This window comes from Lepus europaeus, chromosome 2 (genome assembly GCF_033115175.1).
Source record: "Lepus europaeus isolate LE1 chromosome 2, mLepTim1.pri, whole genome shotgun sequence".
NCBI lineage: Eukaryota > Metazoa > Chordata > Mammalia > Lagomorpha > Leporidae > Lepus > Lepus europaeus.
The window spans coordinates 107,875,937-107,896,398 of NC_084828.1; the positions used below are offsets into that span (position 1 = coordinate 107,875,937).

Consider the following 20,462-nt stretch of genomic DNA (forward strand, 5'->3'; position numbering starts at 1 on the left):
CAGGAACTCCATCTAAGTCTCCCATATGAGTAGCAGGGAATCAAGTACCTGGGTGATTAGCTGCTGCCTCCCAGGCACATTAATGGGAAGTTGGATTGGAAGCGTAGGAGCCAGCTCTCAACCTGCACTCCAATATGGGGTATAGGCAACCCAAGCAGTGTTTTGTTTTGTTTTGTTTTGACAGGCAGAGTGGACAGTGAGAGAGAGACAGAGAGAGAGGTCTTCCTTTTTGCTGTTGGTTCACCCTCCAATGGCCGCCGCGGTAGGCGCGCTGCGGCCGGCGCACCGCGCTGTTCCGATGGCAGGAGCCAGGTGCTTCTCCTGGTCTCCCATGGGGTGCAGGGCCCAAGCACTTGGGCCATCCTCCACTGCACTCCCTGGCCACAGCAGAGAGCTGGCCTGGAAGAGGGGCAACCGGGACAGGATCGGTGCCCCGACCGGGACTAGAACCCGGTGTGCCGGCGCCGCAAGGCGGAGGATTAACCTAGTGAGCCGCGGCGCCGGCCTCCAAGCAGTGTCTTAACCTGTTACACCACAGCGGCAGCCTGCATCCTCTCTTCCTGCTGAGCAGTTTTAATAAACAAGTACTGGGACTGATCAGATAGCACAGGCATGGATCCCTTTGCAGACCAGTAGAGCTATTTTGCAAGAAATGTCTGGGTAGGGTCCGCAAAAGGAAAAAGAAAGTTCAAGAAACTCTGAGATGTAGTAAAAAGACTGCATAGCCCATAGGTTATGCAACCCAGCATAACTGGCAACCCAGTTGAGACCAAGGGGCAAGCAAAACAACCCCGCCTGAGTTCCCCACAGGGCAATTGTCAGAATGATTAACCTTAGTTCCAATGAGACATAGTGACCTCCATTAGTTCAGCTAATGGAAGTGCACAGACTGGGTGCCTTTATTTCCTGGCCAATTACGCAGCCCTATTTTCCTCCATGTTCAAGAGAAGTGACCTAAAAGCTTTTGAGGCACCAGCCAACAAGGTGCCTAGATACAACTACCCTTCAAAATTATCTTGCTCTCACATTTCTTTGTGGGAAAAATATCCTGCAGCCAAAGATACCGCTCTGTACCCAGGGGAGAGATTGTTTAGCTGCAGCCTTCAATAGGAAGGGGAGGAAAATTAATTTGCTGGCTGGCACTCAGAACTGTATATTTGGTGCATTGTCTGGAAAAGAGGCGGAACTCACTGCAGGGAACCCCCTGCCATGATAGAATCTACACTTTGGCCTCTGAGGCTTTGTAAAATTTGAAAGTGAAACAGAACTTGTTGTTTTGGGTGATGGTTGACTTGGAGTGCTTCCTGTTATTGCCCCGTATAGACAGGAGGGAGGGAGGACATCAGTGCCCCGCAGGAGCTGCCGGGTGGAGCTGTCCTTCCTGAAGGAAGAGGCAAAGGGCTGCAACCCACAGGAAGTCAGAGGCAGTTATGAACCCATGCACTTTACAAATTTGCCAACCGTCATTTAAGTTTTATAAATTGTTATTATTTATTGTTTTAAAGAGAGAGAGAGAGACACATACACACACACACACAGAATCTTCCACCCCACTGGTTTACTCCCCCAACACCCACCACAGCCAGATCTGGGCCAAGCAGAAGCAGGGAGCCAGGAACCCAAGTCAGGTCTCCTATGTGTGTGGCAGGGGCTCACGTACTTGAGCCGTCACTTGCTGCCTCCTTCGATGCACATTGGCAGGAAGCCAGAATCAGATTTGGAGGTGGAACTTGAACCCAGGCATTCTGATATGGAACAAGGGTGTCGCAAGCCGTGTCTTACCTGCTGGGCTAAGTGCCTATCCTAAGTACAATTTCAGTACTGAGATATCAAACTGCTGAGAAAATTCCCTCATCCAGACTTTTTGGCCTGTCCTTCAGCCCTGGGGACCGGTCAACAAACCACTGCCCCCTCCAGGAAGTCCTCTCAGCACCCCCTCATGTCCAGTCCCTTCCTGCACCAAGGCCACCGCATGGAGTTCCTGCCGATCACTTGCTCCCTCCTTTTCCCTCTATCTCTCCCCTCCCAAAACCCTGTGGCTTCCTTCCTAAGTACCAGAAGCTCAAAAACTTTCAATGAAAGGTACTAAGATGGGCCTCTGGTTGTCTGGGGGCTGTCCTGTGGAAATCCAGCTTGTAATAAGTGTGAATTCAGTGCCATCACAGGTCCCTTGGAAATAAAGGGACCAGGAATAAAGCCGTTGAAAGGAGCATGGCCGTGTTCTCCGCAGGTGCGGGGAGAGTGTTGTAAGAGTGTGCCCTGAAAGAGCTTACCCCTGGCTGGCTTCCCCCCTCCTCTCCCCAAGTCCACTTCCTGGTCCTTCTCCATCATTTCCTCACTGAGCTAGCAGCCCTCTGGGCCGACGTGCTCACGGCAGAAGCCCTCGGGCCTTCTCAGAAAGCCACGAAGCTGTTCGAATGCCAACTGCACAGAACAGAGATGGGGTCAGAGATGTCTCCTGGCCTGCCCACGAGCACGTAGCTCAGCAGAGCGCCTCATGGCCCAACACGCTTACGCAGTCTCACCTGGCCCCTCCTCCTCCTTCCTTCAAATCTGGGCTCTTCTGCTCTACCCCTGGGGCCTTCCTCCTGGGCAGGGAGGGAACATGCTACAGAGGCACAGCCTGGGGGCCAGGGCCGGGCCCTCAGGCACCACCACCTCCCCAGTGTCCCTTTCACGCTGCTCCTGCTTGCCTCTGCTTAGACGTATTGTTCAATGAGCATCTCACGTGTATCGCGTTTCCTTAAAATGAGCCCAAAACTGTCGCTCCCAGGAGCTGTGCTCAGGAGTCCCTGTGCTTCCGGCCCTTGATGCTCTGGGTCTGAGCTCCTCAGAGAAGCAGGACAGCCCATCATCACCCTGCACAGCTAGTGAGGGCCTCCCTGAGCACTGCACCAGGGCCACCTGAACCCTGTGGTGGCCCCAGGAGCTGGTGGGTCGGGTCCAGGGCTGTGTACAGGGCTGTCCTCATCTATATCATATTCTAACCTCCAGCCATCACAACGGGGCAAATCTCACCGAAAACAGAATGCTTGACATGTACCTACAGCGACAATGCAGACACTCTAGCCACCCCACTATGCTATGCCCATCAAAGATGGCACAAACCTTTCTGGAGTGTCTGCAGCCACCCCGACCTGCAGTGTGTTGTCACATCCGAGAAGCTTTTCTTCTTGGCTGAAATACCAGTTGGTGGTATCTTATGGTGTGTAAAGTTATTTTTTCTAATTCATAAGAACCATGCAGTGGGCTTTTAGCTTAGTGGTTAAGACACCAATTAACATGTCCATGTGCCATACTGGGATGCCTGGGTTCAACAACTGATTCTGGCTTCTTATCAGTGCAGTCCTTGGAAGGCAGCAAGGATGGCTCAAGTGATTGAGTTCCTGTTACCCACGTGGGAGACCTGGATTGTGTTCCCAGATCCCAGCTTTGGCTTTAACCTAGCCCCAGCCATTGCAGGCGTTTGGGAAGTGGACCAGCAAATGAGAGCTTTCTCTGTATGTCACTCTGCCTCTCAAATAAGCCATTATTTTTTATTACAAATAGGAAAGAAGGAAGGAAGAAAGAAAAAAAAAAGAAAGGAAGGAAAAGGAAGGAAGGAAGGGAGGAAGGAAGGAAGGAAGGAAGGGAGGGAGGGAGGGAGGGAGGGAGGGAGGGAGGGAGGGAGGAAGGAAGGAAGGAAGGAAGGAAGATCCTTATTTGTCTAACCACCTTTTACCTAAGATTTATTGGTAGGAAAGCCAAGCTTCCCAGTTTGCCTAGAACAGTCCTGGTTTATACCTCTTATCCCAGTATAATATTGCTGGCACCCCATTTTACTACCAAAGCAGCTCAGTTTGGGGGATAGGTTATTTGGCCATCCTCTCATACACTGAGTACATACTATGTGCCACCATTGTGACAGGTTCTAATGATGTGATGACACACAGAACACAATCCCTCCCTTTGAGGAGCTCACAAACCTGGGGAGCTTCTCCAGGTTGTACAGGGACTTCTGAGCAGGTGCTATCGGTGGTGGCTCACCCCAACTTTTCTTTCCCTCCTTGGTGCCCATAGCCCAGTTAATTAGCATCTCTAGGGCATCTTCTCACCTTCGTGGCTGCCAGCTCCTTCACTTCAGAGGCCTACAAGGACCAGGTGTCTGTCCTTCCAAGCCCCTAGTGGATATATTCCCTTTCAGTTTCTCAAGGGGAAAGTTCTTGTGTGGGTTCAACATCCTACATGGTTCTATGTGTCCCTCTACTGTCCCACATGGATGTCCTTGTGAGCGCCATGAGTTTCCCCTGTGGACAATGCCCTCTGCCCCTTCAGTGTGCAAAGGGCCAGTGTTTTCCTTTTGTGTCTCACGCAGTCACCATTTTGTACCCACCCACTTGGAGACCTTCCTGTGTGCCCATCCAGTGTTGCATGTCAACTATGGGCCCTTCCAGTAATGCAGACTCTACCAGTAACCCTAGAGGATTAGACAGAAGCAGAGATCCCGGGAAACATGTATGCAAAGCAAATTTCTTAACTAGGTTTACAAAGACTGCTTGCATTTCAAAGATTCTGCCTCAGAGCCACCTGGTGTATTTGTTAAAAAGCAGATTCCAAGGCTTGATTCTAGAAGCATGTCATCTGGCTGCTTGAGCGATCTAGAAAAGATCTCAGACTTCATTATAATCTGATTTCAATGCTGACTGACACTCCCACCAGTGCCACCAGCATGACAACAGCCAGAAGAGATCATAAAAGGTCAAGAAGCAATGGTGTAGTGAGTTAAGCCACAGCCTGCATTGCCAGCATGCAATACCAGCACCGGCTCAAGTCCCAGCTGCTCCACTTCCCATCCAGCTCCCTGCTAATGCACCTGGGAAAGCACCTTTTCAGGCTGCAATCAGAGATATTTAGTATCTGGGACAGATGTCTGAGTGGGCAGCAGGTTTTATACACAGCCACTCCATTTGTTAATATTTTCATCAGGGGCCGGCACTGCGGCATAGCGGGTAAAGCTGCCTCCTGCAGTGCTGGCATCCCATATGGGTACTGGTTCAAGTCCCAGCTGCTCCACTTCTGATTCAGCTCTCTGCTATGGCCTGGGAGAGCAGTAGAAGATGGCCCAAATCCTTGGGCCCCTGCACCTGTGTGGGAGACCCGGAAGAAACTCCTGGCTCCTGGCTTCAAATTGGCACAGCTCCGGCCGTTGTGGCCAATTGGGGAGTAAACCAGCAGATGGAAGACCTCTCTCTTCCTCTGCCTCTCCTCTCTTAGACTTTCAAATACATAAATAAATCTTAAAAAAAAAAGGGGGGGGGGTTTGGAGGGGCCGGCACTGTGGTGTAGTGGGTAAAGCCTCCACCTGCAATGGTGGCATCGCATATAGGCTCTGGTTCAAGCCCTGGCTGCCCCACTTCCTATCCAGCTCTCTACTATGGCCTGGGAAAGCGGCTCAAGTCCCTCAGCCCCTGTACCCACTAGGGAGACCCAGAACAAGTCCCTGGCACCTGGCTTTGGACCTGTCCAGCTCCAGCCATTGTAGTCATTTGGGAAGTGAACCAGCAGGTGGAAGACCTCTGTTTCTGCCTCTCTCTCTCTCTCTGTCTCTGCCTCTCTGTAACTCTATCTTTCAAATAAATAAATATTTTTTAAAAAGGCTTGCAGAACAATGGAATTAAAACATATAAGTTTATTTTGACACAAAAATGTTTGAAAACAACACAAGGTTTTTTTGTAATATTCATTTTCATTGAACTTTTTACAGCTTCATTATACAAATGAAAATGACTTAGAAACTTGAAGAAACAACAGAATTTGAAGCAAACTAAATAAAAACAAAGTTAATACTCAGAGGAGGCAGTGGGAGCTGGCCTGGGCCTGGGCCGGGCAGCGGGTGGGTCTGGAAGCAGGGGGAGTGTCTGTTCCAAGGCTCTGAGCTCTCTCTGTCTCTCCTTTTTTCCTTCCACTCCTTCCCCTTCACACCCCCACGGCCGGAAGGAGCCTCCACTTCCGCTCCAGCCGGGGGCCCTGGCCCTGGGAGGAAGGCCCGGGGCACTGGCCTGTTTTTCCTCTTCTTTAGGGCAGTCTCATCACTGATGGAGTAAGGAATGACCTGTAGATTGTGGGACTTTTTTTTTCTTTTAATTTTTTAAAATCAAGAGTGATCTCTCCTGCTTCCTTCTCACCATCTTCCCAGACGGAGTTCAAAGGCGGCTTCTCAAGCAGCTTTTGGCACCTTCAGCCTCAAAGTGGAGTCTTTTAAAGACAGGAACCCACGTCCAGGAAAGGGGAAAAGGAATTCTGCCAATGAGAGTGACCACAGCAAAAGCAAATAATAATAATATTAATAATAATAAAAGAAATAAATAAATTAAAAAAAAAACAAAGTTAATAGCTGAAGAGCATTGATGACCCAGATGTTGGAATTAGCGGACAAGAATTGTAAAACTAGTAGAAAGTTTTTGTTCATAATTGAGATTTTATTGGCACTGAGAATCAGTACACTGACAAATTTAGTTTGCACACAATTCTGAACATACACGCAGAAAATCTAAGACGCTGTGAATTGTTTTAAAAAGTTTTTCCAGTGACTTTCCAGCTTCAAATCTGGAGGCAAAATTTCAAATTTTGAGCCTTCGTAAGAGGTTTTCAAGTATCAGTATCTTCAAAGGTTGCTGTTGCATAAATTCCCACCCATTCACAATTTAATATCATATGCATGACATAGTCAAATTTTCAATCTTTCACAACACATGAACACAATCATTAGGAAAACTGGACTCCCACAGGGAAAGATGTTACAGAGCACACGATTCTAACAGAGCAACAAGGGGTGGTTTTCTGTAGGAGCCAATTCTACTAAACAACACAGGAGAAGTAATAGAAAATATTCAAAACAGACTAAATGCACAACTCTGACTCCAAATTGTCATTTAGCATGTGTTGTATTGTAGGACATAAAACTCACTCCCCACCTATGGAATGTTAAGCTGACACCCAAGACAGTCAAAGCCTCCAATAATTCAATACCTCACTATTTTCTGGTTGTACCAAAAAATAAACAACCAGCAAAATACTTCACCTTTAAAAAATCATTTACACTTAAAAAAAATGGGATGAGGTGGGCGTCCTTCCTTCTTAATAATATTTCTTTGCTGCCATAGTGTTTCTAATGCTACTAAAAATTGCATTTACAAAATAGTTGATAAAAATAGTCCCCTTGTAGCTGGTGTTGTGGTGTAGCAAGTTAAGCTGCTGCCTGTGATCCCATTTGGCTGCCTGTTCATGTCCCAGCTGCTCCACTTCTGATCCAGCTCCCTGCTGATGAGTGTGGAAAAGCAGTGGAAGATGGCCCAAGTGCTCACGCCCCGGTACCTGCATGGGAAACAGGAAGAAGCTCCTGGCTCCTGGCTTGGATCAGCCCAACTTTGGCCATCACAACCATTTAGAGAGTGAACCAGGGGATAGAAGAGCTGTGTGTGTGTGTGTGTGTTTCTCCTTCTCTTTCTGTAACTCTACTTTTCAAATAAGTAAATTAAAATTTTTTTTAAAAAGTCCTCTAGATGGTACAAGAGAGACAGAGAGTACTGGTAAGACGTGATGCATGATATTAATCAGATGTGCCTTCCTTCTCTGTTCACCAGAGGCTGGACTCTCCTCATTGTAGGGTCTCCATTTTCTGCAGGCAAATCTTTAGTTTCTTGGTGTGCTACCTTAACCCTTTTTTTTTTTTTTTTTTTTTTTTTTGACAGGCAGAGTGGACAGTGAGAGACAGACAGAGAGAAAGGTCTTCCTTTTGCCGTTGGTTCACCCTCCAATGGCCGCCGCGGTAGGCGCACTGCGGCCGGTGCACCACGCTGATCCGATGGCAGGAGCCAGGTGCTTATCCTGGTCTCCCATGGGGTGCAGGTCCCAAGCACTTGGGCCATCCTCCACTGCACTCCCTGGCCACAACAGAGAGCTGGCCTGGAAGAGGGGCAACCGGGACAGGATCGGTGCCCCAACCGGGACTAGAACCTGGTGTGCCGGCGCCGCAAGGCGGAGGATTAGCCTAGTGAGCCGGGGCGCCGGCTACCTTGACCTCTTTCCCTTCGCTCCCCTGTTTCCCCATTGCTTGCACTTTCTTGTCCGAGGACCTCTCCTTCCCAACTGCCTTTTTGGGCTACCACCTTTGCAGGAGCAGGTTCAGCCGACAACCTCTCCAATCTCCTCGTGGGCTCCTCCTTGGGCCAACCTTCCTCTTGGGCATCTTGGCGGCAGGGAGGGTGCATGCTGGGTGTCTACGGGGCCGCGGTGCACTGAGAGCCTGTGCCCAGCTGGGCTACAGGGTTGCTGCCACTCCTCCTGCTGGCAGAGCTACTGGGGACCTGCAGAGGGGGTGGGGGGAGAGCTGGATGGAACCCTAGGAAGATATTTTTTACACCACCAGAGAAAATGAGTGTAATTAGTAAAGGATTAGAGAATGTCAGGAGAGGGAATTCTGAAAAAGAACCAGATGGAAACTGAAACACTTCTATTTCCTAGAAGTGAAAGAAACAATATTCAACTCAAACAGTCATCAAATGGAAGTTAGAGAAAATTTCACATTACAGGAGAAGGAGTCTGTGAACTTGAGAACCAGTCATTAAAAAATCCACAAACTAAACTAGAGGGAAGGAAAATTTAAAAAACAAATAAATAAAACAGACCAGCTTTCAGTGAACTGTGGTGAGGTATTAAGTAATTTAAATGATCTTTATTGAAAGTTTCAGGATGAGAAGGGAAATAGTGCAGTATAAAATCTATGTAAAAGATATATTGGTTGAAATTTTACAAAATTTGATTAAAAGCACCACATCAGAAATCCAAGTTCAATAAACTCCAAAAAAAAAAAGGTGGATACAAAAAAAATCATACTAAAATTTTCAAGAACAGAAGATAGGAGAAACACCTTAAAGAGAAAAAAAAACACAATATATACAGAAAAATAATGACAAGAATTGGAGCCAACTCTTTATCAGAAACAATAGGAATCTGAGCAAAATGAAAACCTGTCTTTCAAGTGACAGAAAGAAAGATGCAGGAACTTCCAGTAAGAGTAGAGGCACTGGCCACACTTCTGTCCCACAAAGAAAGATCAGAAACAAACAGATGCTATTTAGCTAGAATATCTGGGGAAGAGCATTGGCGTGCACTGTGAGTGAATCAGAAAGACTATGGAATAGATACTCGGATGGCCTCGAAGAGAAAATGAGGTGCCTTGCATCGATTGTCTGCTGCCCAGTCCAGACCAACTTGAACCTGAGAAAGTCTCCCCATGATGGGCAAAAGGTCAACAGTAGGCCTCCATTGACACTGTGGACCTGGAGGTTTTGCTGCAAGGGAATCTTGCAGCCCACATGGGCCTGAGCCAGTTTGGAGGCTACCAGAGAGTATGCAACCATTGCACCATTCCAGAAGGGCGACTCGTTTCACCTTGTCCTCTCCTCCACCCAGCTGCTGCACGATGCCATTTCAGGACCAAACCTACCCACAGCCCACTCCTGCTGCCATCACCACGGCAGCCCCTCCCCACCATGGGCCTCAGAGACTGAGGCGCACAATGTGCCTGCAGCTATGACCCCTGCACAGCACTTACTTGAGCCAGCTGAAGTAACCTCATCCCTACACCACTGCTGGGGACTGACCGGTGTGCATGGCACTCACTAAGACCTGCTGGAGTGGTCCCACCACCACCAGGCCTACAGAAAGTGACGGGCATCTTCCCACTGCTGTATGTATTGTGCCACATCAGCCTGGGGCTGCTGAAATGCTGCAAGCCTCCAATCCTTGTTGCTTTGTGCCCACCTGGGTCTCTGGAATGCCCCTACCCCAACATGAAGTGGTTCCTTGTTCCAAGTGCCACACATACCATACTGAAAACCACAGATAACAGCTGGAGACACTACAAGGGTATTTTCAAAAGCTTGTGGAAAAATAGAATTCAAAAACTTATTTTAGAACAGAATAATTTACAAATCCAAGTTTAATTTTGCCAAAATATACATTTTATATTACTTTACTGTCTTTCTTTTTATTTGAGAGACAGAAACTTAGAGGGAGGTCCCCACTGCTGGTTCAATTCCCAAATGCCCACAATGGCTGTGGCCAGGCCAGGCTAAAGCCAGAAGCCAGAAACTCAATCCAGATCTCCTGTGTGGGTGGCAGGGACCCAACCACTTGAGCTATCACCTGCAGCCTTCCAGGGTGTGTCTTAGCAGGAAGATGGACTCAAGGGCAGAGCCAGGACTCAAACCTAGGTGCTCCAATGTGTGATGCAGGTACCTAACCGATAGGCTGATCACCTGCCCCTTCCATGAACTTTTTGAAGTATCTTCATGTACAGATACAGTGTCCAACTAGAACCAAACTCAATGCAGCATAACAAACTGATACCCTAAGAATTTCTTCAGAAGGTATGTTTCAGTACAAAAGCTTCCCTACAGAATTGGTAGAGATAATAGATCCACAAATATCAGCATATAGCCCAAGAAGGATGAGAAATCAAGAGAACATGACACCATACCTGTCGTGAACATAATTAGTCTCTAAAAGCAGACCCCAAAGAAAATGATGTTTATGAAATGTCTGAGAAAGAATTCAAAATAATCAGCATAAAGAATCTCAGTGAGACACTGGAGAATTCACACAGACAATTCAGTGAAATTAGGAAAACAATTCATGATCTGAGTGAGAGATTCAGGAAAAAAGACTGAGATGATTAAAGAACCAAACCTGAAATCTTTGAGCTGAATAACTTAATAACTGAAATTCAAAATACAGTTGAGAGGCTCAATAGACTATATCAAGCAGATGAAGAATTTCTGAACTTGAAGACAAGTTGTTGGGAAGGTACAGTTATCAAGTTCCCCCACCATTATGCCCCCTTGTCTGTGTCCCTCTATGTCAACAAATGTCATGGCAACTGACAGTTCCACCTGCTCGGCTAGCTGCCTACAGCCCTGTTACATAAATGTTTGGCTCTGGGACACTTTTATCTGTAAATCTATGTGAGCAGCTAGGGGGGCATGGCTAGGCACAGCTATTGGTGGATAGGCTGCTTGTGGATGAATGTGGCACGTGGATGCAGCTGTATGTGGATGTGTGGCTAAATGTGGCTGTGGGTAGATGTTTGCAGATGTCTCTGTGTGTGCATCCAATTGCCACCATGGACACAAAGACCCCACTTGTGGCCCCACTGCCACTGGGGGCTAGGTGCTGTTCCTTGTATATTTCTCACTGTCACTTTGAGCAGCACACCAAGAGCTCTGAGCTGTTCTCTGAGCTGGGCAAATCTGAATTCGCTTGTGCTGGGCCCTGAGCCCCAGGCAAACATTTTAGCATACTTGATTCCTTTCAGGGTGTGGAGGGTGGAATTCAGGGGTGGTTAGCCATGGTGCTTGGTGGCTGTGGCCTTGTGGGCTGCAGTGCCTCCCAGGAGTGGACTGGAGTAGATGGCTCACCCCTAGTGTAGAGAAGACATTGCACATGCTTGGAAAGGTATCTGAGCAAGGACATGCCCGGATAACAGCAGGGGCCACAGGGTGGGTCTTCTAACTGCCTTGTGGGCAGGATGTGATACCAGACCGCAGGCTGAAACCCAAGAATGGGGCCTGCTGGTTGCCTTAGAGAGGGCAGAAAGGAACAGAGGGATGCTCAGATAATGGCAGATACTGTGGGTTGGGTCCTTCTCACTGTCCCGTGGGCAGGAGGTAAAATTGAGTTGCAGACAAAAATTGAAGAAAAGCAGAGATTGCAGTGCACCTCAAAAAATTTAAAAAAAAAAAAAAAAAGGCAGCAGCACGGAGAGCAGCCGTGGTGTGCCCCAGCCCAAGACCATGCATTCCACCTCCCTCACTTCTGGGGAAAGGGTGGGAGGAAAGGAGAGGTGGCTGCAGCAGCTCTGGGAGCAGTAACTAAAGACCTTGACTCACACGGCCCTTATAAAGCACAAGTAAAGGAGCTCCAACACCCAGGAAAGAGACAAAGACCAAAACAGAGGTAAAAATGACTCTGCTATAAAAAAAAAAAAAAAAAAAAAAACCTGCTGAGAACTTATGGAGGCAGGTGAGGTCTCAAGCCAGGGCACCCACCTGGGGCTGATCCCACCACCCTTGGTTGTTAAGTTTTGGGACCTCGGGAGCATTTATATGTGGTAGGAAGGAATGTTCCATCCTCCACGGTTCCTACCAGCCCCATCCCTGTGATGAGTTCCGTGCTATAGATGTTTTAAGATCCCTGGGATCAAGAACCCAGGCTTGCAACATGTTTTCCACCCAGTGGGCTACTCAGATATGCAGGATCTGCTGTGGACCGGCCTCTCCCTGGTGCTTGGTACAGGGATGGACAAGCCCACCAGGGGCTGCATCAGTGGCACCAAGTGGGAGTCTGGGGTTGCAAAAAAGGTGAGCATCAGCTGGTACTGCAATCCCTCTCCATGGTGGGGCATGGACAGAGCCAGGCAAAGGCCTCAGGCTGCAGGCTGAGCACTCTCCTAGGAAAAGCAGCCCAGTACGTGACCAGAGTGTCTGCAATGAGGACCATCTGGGCCTTCCGTTCCCTGGGAGACCTCCAAAGCTCAGGAGGTGCACAACTGAGACACAGGGCAATGTTGCAACTGCTGGACCCTGAGAACAGCCAGCAAGAGGCAGAAAAAAACAGCACAGCCGATGAGAGATGGAGACAAAAAAAATTCCATTCGTGGCCTGGAAGGAGCGGTCACCACCCGTTGAGCTCCACCCAGCGCTGGAGACTGCCCAGCAATTGTGAGAGTTGCATCCGCTGCTGGTGAGGACAATGCAGAGCCTCAGTGTTATCCAAGGCTTCTGAGTCCACCTACTTGTGGGGTACACGGGTGGATGAGATTTTGCTCTTGGGGCAAAAAAAAAAAAACAATTAATGTTTCTGGCTGTGTGCCCAGCTTTGCAGCAATGGTTAAAGACTGCCTGTCATATAGTAAAAGAGCATTCCCTTGTAACCCAAGACTCTCTTGCAGATTTAAAAGCAGTTATACCCACTTTGCTGAGCCATGTAAAGTCATAAGACTGGGTGGTCAACAAGTCCAATATCAGGGACCGGCATGCTCTCTCAGGTTCTGGGGAGTTGTCTGCTTGGGTAAGACCGAGTCAGCCCTGAGGCAGTTAAGAGTCAGGCTTTCACTCCTGTGGAGCGGCTACAAAGTTTGTAGGAATGTTGGGATACTGGGGAGTGTTTAGCGCCCATTTGGCATACCTTCCAAGGCTGCTGTGTTGTTTGGGGGAAGAGGGTGTCAGGTGAGGTTAGGATGAGCAACAGCAAGCAACCTTCACAGTGGCTGAGGAGGATGTACAGGCCGCCCAGGCCCTCAACATGTTTGATCCCACCCGCCAGTGTGGGCTTGACCAAAGGCTTTGCGTGGGGCCTTTGGCAGCGGCGTGAAAGCCTGAGACAGCCTATGGAAAAGGAGCAGAGACTCGATACTCCCTAAGTAAAAACAGCTCGCTGCAGTGTACTCTGCCTTGATGCTACCTAAAGCATACGGGCATTGCCCTGTCACTGTGGACGCCTCATGTCCTATCATTGGCTGGAAGTGATACGGGGCAGTGAAGCCACATAGTGGGACAGCACAAATGCCCACGGGGGCAAATGGGCTGCCTACTTACAGCCATGCGGAGTTTTAAACACAAGGCCTTTGCAGGGTGACCTGCAAGGGATTTGGGGGCCTGTGGCTTATGTGACTGACAGCACGCTCCCAGAGACCTCCCAGAGACAATGAAGGCTAAGGCACTGGTACCTAGTATGTTCCAGGAAGGGCCTCTGCTGGTTGCTGTGGAGGTCTGGTGCACGGACAGATCCAGGAGAGGACAAGCCAGCAGTGGACTGCAGTAGCCTTCTGGCTTTCCACCGAGACAGTTCGCTGGGAATCAGGTAATGAACAGAGTAGTCAATGGGCTGAGTTACAAGCTGCATGGTTGGTTGTTGCCAATGAGTCTTCATCTATCGTTATTCGCGTAGACAGCTGGGCTCTCCATCAGGATATAACCCTCTGGATAGTGACACGGCATGCAAAAAAAAAAAAAAAAAATTAGTAATGCACCAGCGCTTGTGGATCCAAGCCTTGTGGCAAGACTTGTGGGAGATGACACATCAGAAATCACTGTGTGCCACGTGATGGGTCACATGACTCTTGCCTATCCAGGGAATGATGGTGTTGATGCCCTTGCTAATGCACGTTGGTTGGAAAAGTCCCCTGCAAATCACGTGTTCAATGGTTACATCAACAGTTGCTACATACAGAGTAAAAGATGATGTGGGCCACAGTGAAGGCGTAGAAGCTGCCTGTGACCTGTCAGGTCCTAGATGCCTGCAAAAACCGTACTGCTTGTGCCCAGGAACATGCCCGTCAAGTGCCAGGGGTGGCTGGAATGCCCACTGCCATGTGGCATAGCTTTCATTGGGCCTTTTTGACCTGGTCTGATGGGTGCAGGTGTGCTGTGACTTGTGTGGACACTGCTATAGGACTGCTCTTTGCCACTCCTGTCAGGCGACCTGACCAGCGAATGGTCCTGCATGCCTTGGAAAGACGATGAGCCATGTACGGGCAACCCTTATTGAAAGTGACCGGGCTCCCGTTTTAGGGCTCTAGAATGCAAGACAGGCAAGCACCTAGGTATTTACTGGAAGCTACACGCACCATAACATCTCCAAGCAGCTGGAATGATTGAATGATATAACGGACTCTTTTTTTTTTTTAAAGATTTATTTATTTTATTTGAAAGTCAGAGTTACACAGAGAGAGCAGATGAGGCAGATAGAGAGAGAGAGAGAGGTCTTCCATCCAGTGGTTCACTCCCCAGTTGGCCGCAATGGCTGGAGCTGCGCCGATCTGAAGCCAGGAACCAGGAGTTCCTCTGGGTCTCTCACACGGGTGCAGGGGCCCAAGGACTTGGGCCATCCTCCACTGCTCTCCCAGACCATAGCAGAGAGCTGGATAGAAAGAAGAGCAGCCAGGACTAGAACCGGCGCCCATATGGGATGCCAGCACTGCAGGCAGCAGCCTTACCCGCCACACCACAGTGCTGGCCCTGATATAATGGCCTCTTGAAGCAGGGCCTTAGAAAGGAAGCTGACTCAGGCTCCCTGTTGGAGGGACCAAGAGACTATGGACTGTGTCACAGTTGAAAGAACGGCCTTGGGCGGGAGCACTGGCTTCTGTGGAAGGTTTGCTGCCTTACTCTGCAGCGCCCATCCAACCGCAGGTACATACCACCGACCTTCTGCTGAAACCAGGTTTGGGAAGACAAAGCCGTGTGTTCTTGCCAGCTCCCATGGTCTTTGAGCCAGGGGAGCATAACACCTGGCAGTAGTCTTGGAAGAAATGGAAACCCAGCAAGGTAATGTTTGCCTTCCTGTGGCTGTGGGGAGTAGAGATAGGACATGTCCTGGAGGCAACACCATGAGTAACAGTGCTTGAGACCTGGCTCCATGTTGAGTCCCAGCATCCTGCTAATGCACACCCTGAGAGGCGGCAGGTGATGGACTAAGTAGTTGTGTTCCTGTCACCTCCCTGGGAGACCCGGATTGAGGGTCCAGCTTCCAGCTTCTCTCACTGTTTCTGTCTTTGTCTCTTAAATTAAAACAAGATTTTTTTAAAAAAAGATTTATTTATTTTACTTGAAAGTCAGAGTTACACACAAAGAGAAGGAGAGGCAGAGAGAGAGAAGTCCTCCACCCACTGGTTCACTCCCAAATTGGCTGCAATGGCCCAAGCTGTGCTGATCCGAAGCCAGGAACCAGGAGCTTCCTCCTGGTCCCCCACGTGGGTGCAGGAGCCCAAGGGCTTGGGCCATCCTCTACTGCCATCCCAGGCCACAGAAGAGAGCTGGATCGGAAGTGGAGCAGCCGAGACTCGAACCGGCGTCCATATGGGATGTCGGCACTGCAGGCGGCAGCTTTACCCGCTACGCCACAGCGCCAGCCCCAAAATAAGATTTTTTTAATTTAAAATTTATATATGTATATTTTTTAAAGATTTATTTATTTATTTGAAAGAGTTACACACAGAGAGAAGGAGAGGCAGAGAGAGAGAGGTCTTCCATCTGCTGGTTCACTCCCCAATTGGCCGCAACGGCCGGAGCTGCGCTGATCCAAAGTCAGGAACCAGGAGCTTCTTCTGGGTCTCCCACACGGGTGCAGGGGCCCACGGACTTGGGCCATCTTGTACTGCTTTCCCAGTCCATAGCAGAGAGCTGGATAGGAAGTGGAGCAGCCAGCACTTGAACCATCACCCATATGGGATACTGGCATTGCAGGCGGCAGCTTTATCTGCTACGCCACAGTGCCTGCCCTCCAGCATTCATGCTTTCAAAAGCTTCAAGAAGATTCCAAGGTGCAGCCGGGTTTGAAAATCACTGGCATAGTGTGATTTTGTATTACTAATTGGTTTAAATCATCCCCCAGTGACCTGTCACTCTAGCAGAATGTTGACACCCACAGGTCAGAAAGTTCAGTCTCCGCAGGTAGAGTGAACACACTTTGCATCATCCATGCCACATCCATGCAGGAGGCTTTGCCAATCAGAAACCAGCTCTAACTGTGCCCCTGAGGATTGCGGTGCACCCAGAAGCCCCGGGGAGCCACGAAAGCATCGTGTGCAATTTCTGTTGCTTTGCCCAGTTCTGCTGCTTTTGCAACAGTGGATTTTCCATAGCGCAGAAACAATCATAAACAGCGTATAACTAATGAGCTTGTTTCTGCTGAACCATGGTGTTTTGCTTTTTACTTGTTTGTACTTTTTATGAAGCCCTTGAATATAATGGAAATTAAAAATGTGTTCAATCAAAACTAAAAAAAAAGAAAGAAGGAAAGGAGAGAGGGAGGGAGAAATAGGGGTGGGTAATGGAGGGGGACAGGGTAGGAGACAGGGAGGAAGTATCATTATATGATTAGAATTGGATCTATGAACTACATGGAATCTGTTCTCTTTGCATTAATATCACTCTAACATGAAAAAGATAAAGTATGAAGTGGTAAAAAAATAATTCAGAATTTGCCTGGGCTGTGATTCCACTGGTTGAGCTAGGCATGCTGGCGGTAGTCGCCTGGGATTTATCTTCCTGTGCTTTCTTTGGAAAGGGAACCGCACGATAGCAAATGTGGCTGAAGGGCTAGGCCCTAGAAACTGAGGCAGCAGCACTGCTGAAAGCAGTGCCCAAACCCAGGCCAGATAGAAGTTGAGGAGCCAGTTATGTGGCATTGTTGGCCACAGATCCTAAACAAAGCTCCCATGTGCTCAGCAGACACAGGGTGCCACTCAGTGAAGAGGCCCAAGGACAGTGTTGGGCAAACCTTTGTTCTGGGTGTGACCCAGCCGTCAGCTCAGAGGTGCAACAGGTAGGGGCACCCTCCCTGCCAAAGCAGATCGGTGTGAGTGCCTATCAGTCAGAGTTGAAGACCCAACCTCAAAATGTGACTGTATCTCAAGACTGGGCCTTTACAGAGAAAGCTAAGTTCACCTGAACTCCTTGGGGTGGACCCATTATAATCCATATTGACACAGAGAGTACGACCATGTGCAGACATACAGAGCTGCCAGCACCTGTGAGCCAGAGAGAGCCTGGCACAGGCCCTTCCCATGTGGCCGTGCTGCTCCCATCTTGATCTTGGACTTCTGACATCCAGAACTGTGAGGCAATGGATTTCTGCAGTTCAAGCCCCCAGTCTGTCATGCTTTGTTTTAACAGGCAAAGGGAAAGGAACATAGCCAGACTCTCAGCCTGAGGACACACCTCCCAGGCTTCCCCAGGGACATGCGGAAAGACTTGCCCCCCCCCCCCCCCCGGGGACAAAGGTTTGAGCAGAAATGTCACCAGCCCAGGACAGAAATGAGGACAGCAAGCCTTTGGAGGAACTAACTGTTGCTCTGAAATCAAGATTGGGAAATGCTGCCAGCAAGGACTTTGACAGTCTCACTGGCTGCTTCCTAGCCATGTGCTTCCTCATAGGAGAGGAGCAGCTGTGTCCCGTGTGGCCGGGAAACTATTCACCACCTTTCCAGATGGGAAGTGAACAGCATAAAAATAATAATCTTATTTGAGAGAAAAACCCCCTGGTGTCAAGAGGACTAGCAGCTTTTCTCATTTATAAATGTTGAAGCTGACGCTCAGAGATGGTGATGGGATTCCATCTCTTTTTTTTAAGATTTATTTATTTATTTATTTATTTGAAAGGCAGAGAGGCAGAGGCAGAGAGAGAGAGAGAGTCCTGGGCCCCAGTATTTTTAAAGCTCCCTGGGGGGGTGTTGTCAATGAGCAGGTGCATGTGGCTCCTGTTTGCTGGCACATACTCACATATTGTTTAGGAACATCTTCCCATGTGCAGGAAATTATCCAAGCCTTGCTTTCATTATAGATATGATGAAGCGGTGGCTAAGAGGGTAACACCCCTCAGACCTTCTTTGGCTATATGTATCAAGTTAAAAGTACCCCAGAATGGAAGATAGCCAAAACTGTTACCTCGGTTTCTTATCACATAATCATCCCACTCACTTGGAGGCACCTACTACAACTGGAAGTGTAGAACTAGAAAAAAATGAGTTTCTGTTGAGGTACTGTGCAGGAACTTGACAGAGTAATGACTTGAACTCATATATGTTGTGAAAGAGAAACTCCTCCTGGCCCTCATACTCACCCTCAAAAGGAAAGGGCCACTAGCATAGCTCAAGTAAGAAGGGAATTCCATGTCGGTGCGGGCGGTCTGTGGGCTGGAGAAGGAGTTCTCAGAGACTCTAAGAGCGTGAGCATAGGGGTGGCCTTAGCTTGTCAGCACGGCAAACTTGCCCACAGTCAATCAGACAAGGGCAAACTTGGGCCTGTGCTGTCTGTTAACAGCGGATGTAGGCGGCTTCTGAGCACTCCGTGTGGCTGGTGTGACTGAGGAACTGAAATTCTTGTTTTATTCATTTTTTTAAAATTATTTTCACTTTATTTGAAAAGCAGAGAAACAAAAAGAGACCTTCCACTCCCCAAACGCCCACAACAGCAAGAGATGGGCCAGGCCAAAGCCAGGAACCTGAAACTCATTTCGAGTCTCCCAGAGACCAAAGTACTTGAGCCATTATCTGTTGCCTGCCGGGGTACACATTAGCAGGAAGTTGTAACGGAAGCAGAGGAGCCAAGACTCAAACCAGGAACTTGGATATGGGCTGCAGGTGTTCCAAGTGGCATCTTAACTGCTGCCCCAAATGCTCACGCCTATTTTATTCTATTTTAATTAATTTAAATTTTAAAACTGGTATTGCAGTTAATGGGAAATTTTGAACTTTGGAAAAGTGCGATATGATAATCTACTTTTCCTACTGTAAATTCATGAAATCTGAATACAGTCAAGCCTTCTGATGAAGAGTTAGTGAATTGCTATCTGCTGAAAGTATGAAATACATTGAGAATTTCAAAATCTTGGTGTGAAAGAGAATGCCAGGTATCTCACTGTTTTAAAAAATATTTTGGTTGAAGTTGAAATGTATTTAGGATGTTTTGGATTTAAGAAAAATATATAATTTCACCTGTTTCCTATTGCTTTCCCTGACAGTAACAATTGGTGCTATTCACTGGGGGCTTCCTAGAGGTCGGGATTTGTACAGAATCCTCAGGAGTACAGCTATCTAAATGACCAAGGTGCATGTCCTTAGTCTTTCTGGGTGACATTTTCTGGAATTCCTTGTCTATCACTGCCAGTAAAACCTTACAAAGGCTTAGGTAGGATTAAATCTTTCAATTGATGAGCAGGCTGTGTGTGCACTCTCCACAGGTACGGCCGGACAGGTAAGTCTGCATTTCCTGAGCACCCTCTTCGCGTCAGCCTTGAGAAAGTCACTCTGCCTCCCGAACACCTTCTGCAGAGACGCCCTCCTGCTTCCCACTTTGCAGACGATGTGGCTTGTGACTGGAGTCCTTAGGAAGCCAGCTAGGACCATCAGGAAGCACCAGGGCTGAGATCTCATCCCGGCAGTCTGTTTGCTGGCGCCCCACCCCACACCGCCTTGCCTGCAACACTGCCAGGGTGCAGAGCTGTGGCATGGAGGCCACAGAGTCACCACTGGATCGACACCAAAGGATGCTTTTCCTAATGCCGTCACATCCCCATGTTACAGGTGAAATGGCAGCAGAGAAAATATTACCCTGGTTCTGTGTCTCGCGTGGAAGAAGAATTTCCAAGTGAAGGCAAAGATGTAAAAGCAAGATTTATTAAAGTCAGAAACCTCCAGCCAGAGTGGCCTGGAGGAAGCTCCAAGAAAGGCAAAACCCTATGGAGTTGGTGGGAACTGGGGTTTTTAAGCACAGTTTTGGGGAAGAAAAAACTTACCGGCTTGATATTCAGTTACAAGGCAAGGACAAAACCCGTCAAAAGACCTGATCTGTAGTCTTCTTTGCCGGAGGGGTGGAATAGGTAACTTGTTTTTACAGAAAACTGTGAGCTCAGAAGGATGG

At 48.5% G+C, this 20,462-nt stretch overlaps 1 pseudogene; it reads left to right on the plus strand.

The window, feature by feature from the left end:
• The window catches only part of LOC133751484 (gamma-taxilin-like), a 95,402-nt pseudogene extending 75,472 nt beyond the window's left edge, over nt 1–19,930 (plus strand).
• Nucleotides 19,931–20,462: the final 532 nt, after the last annotated feature.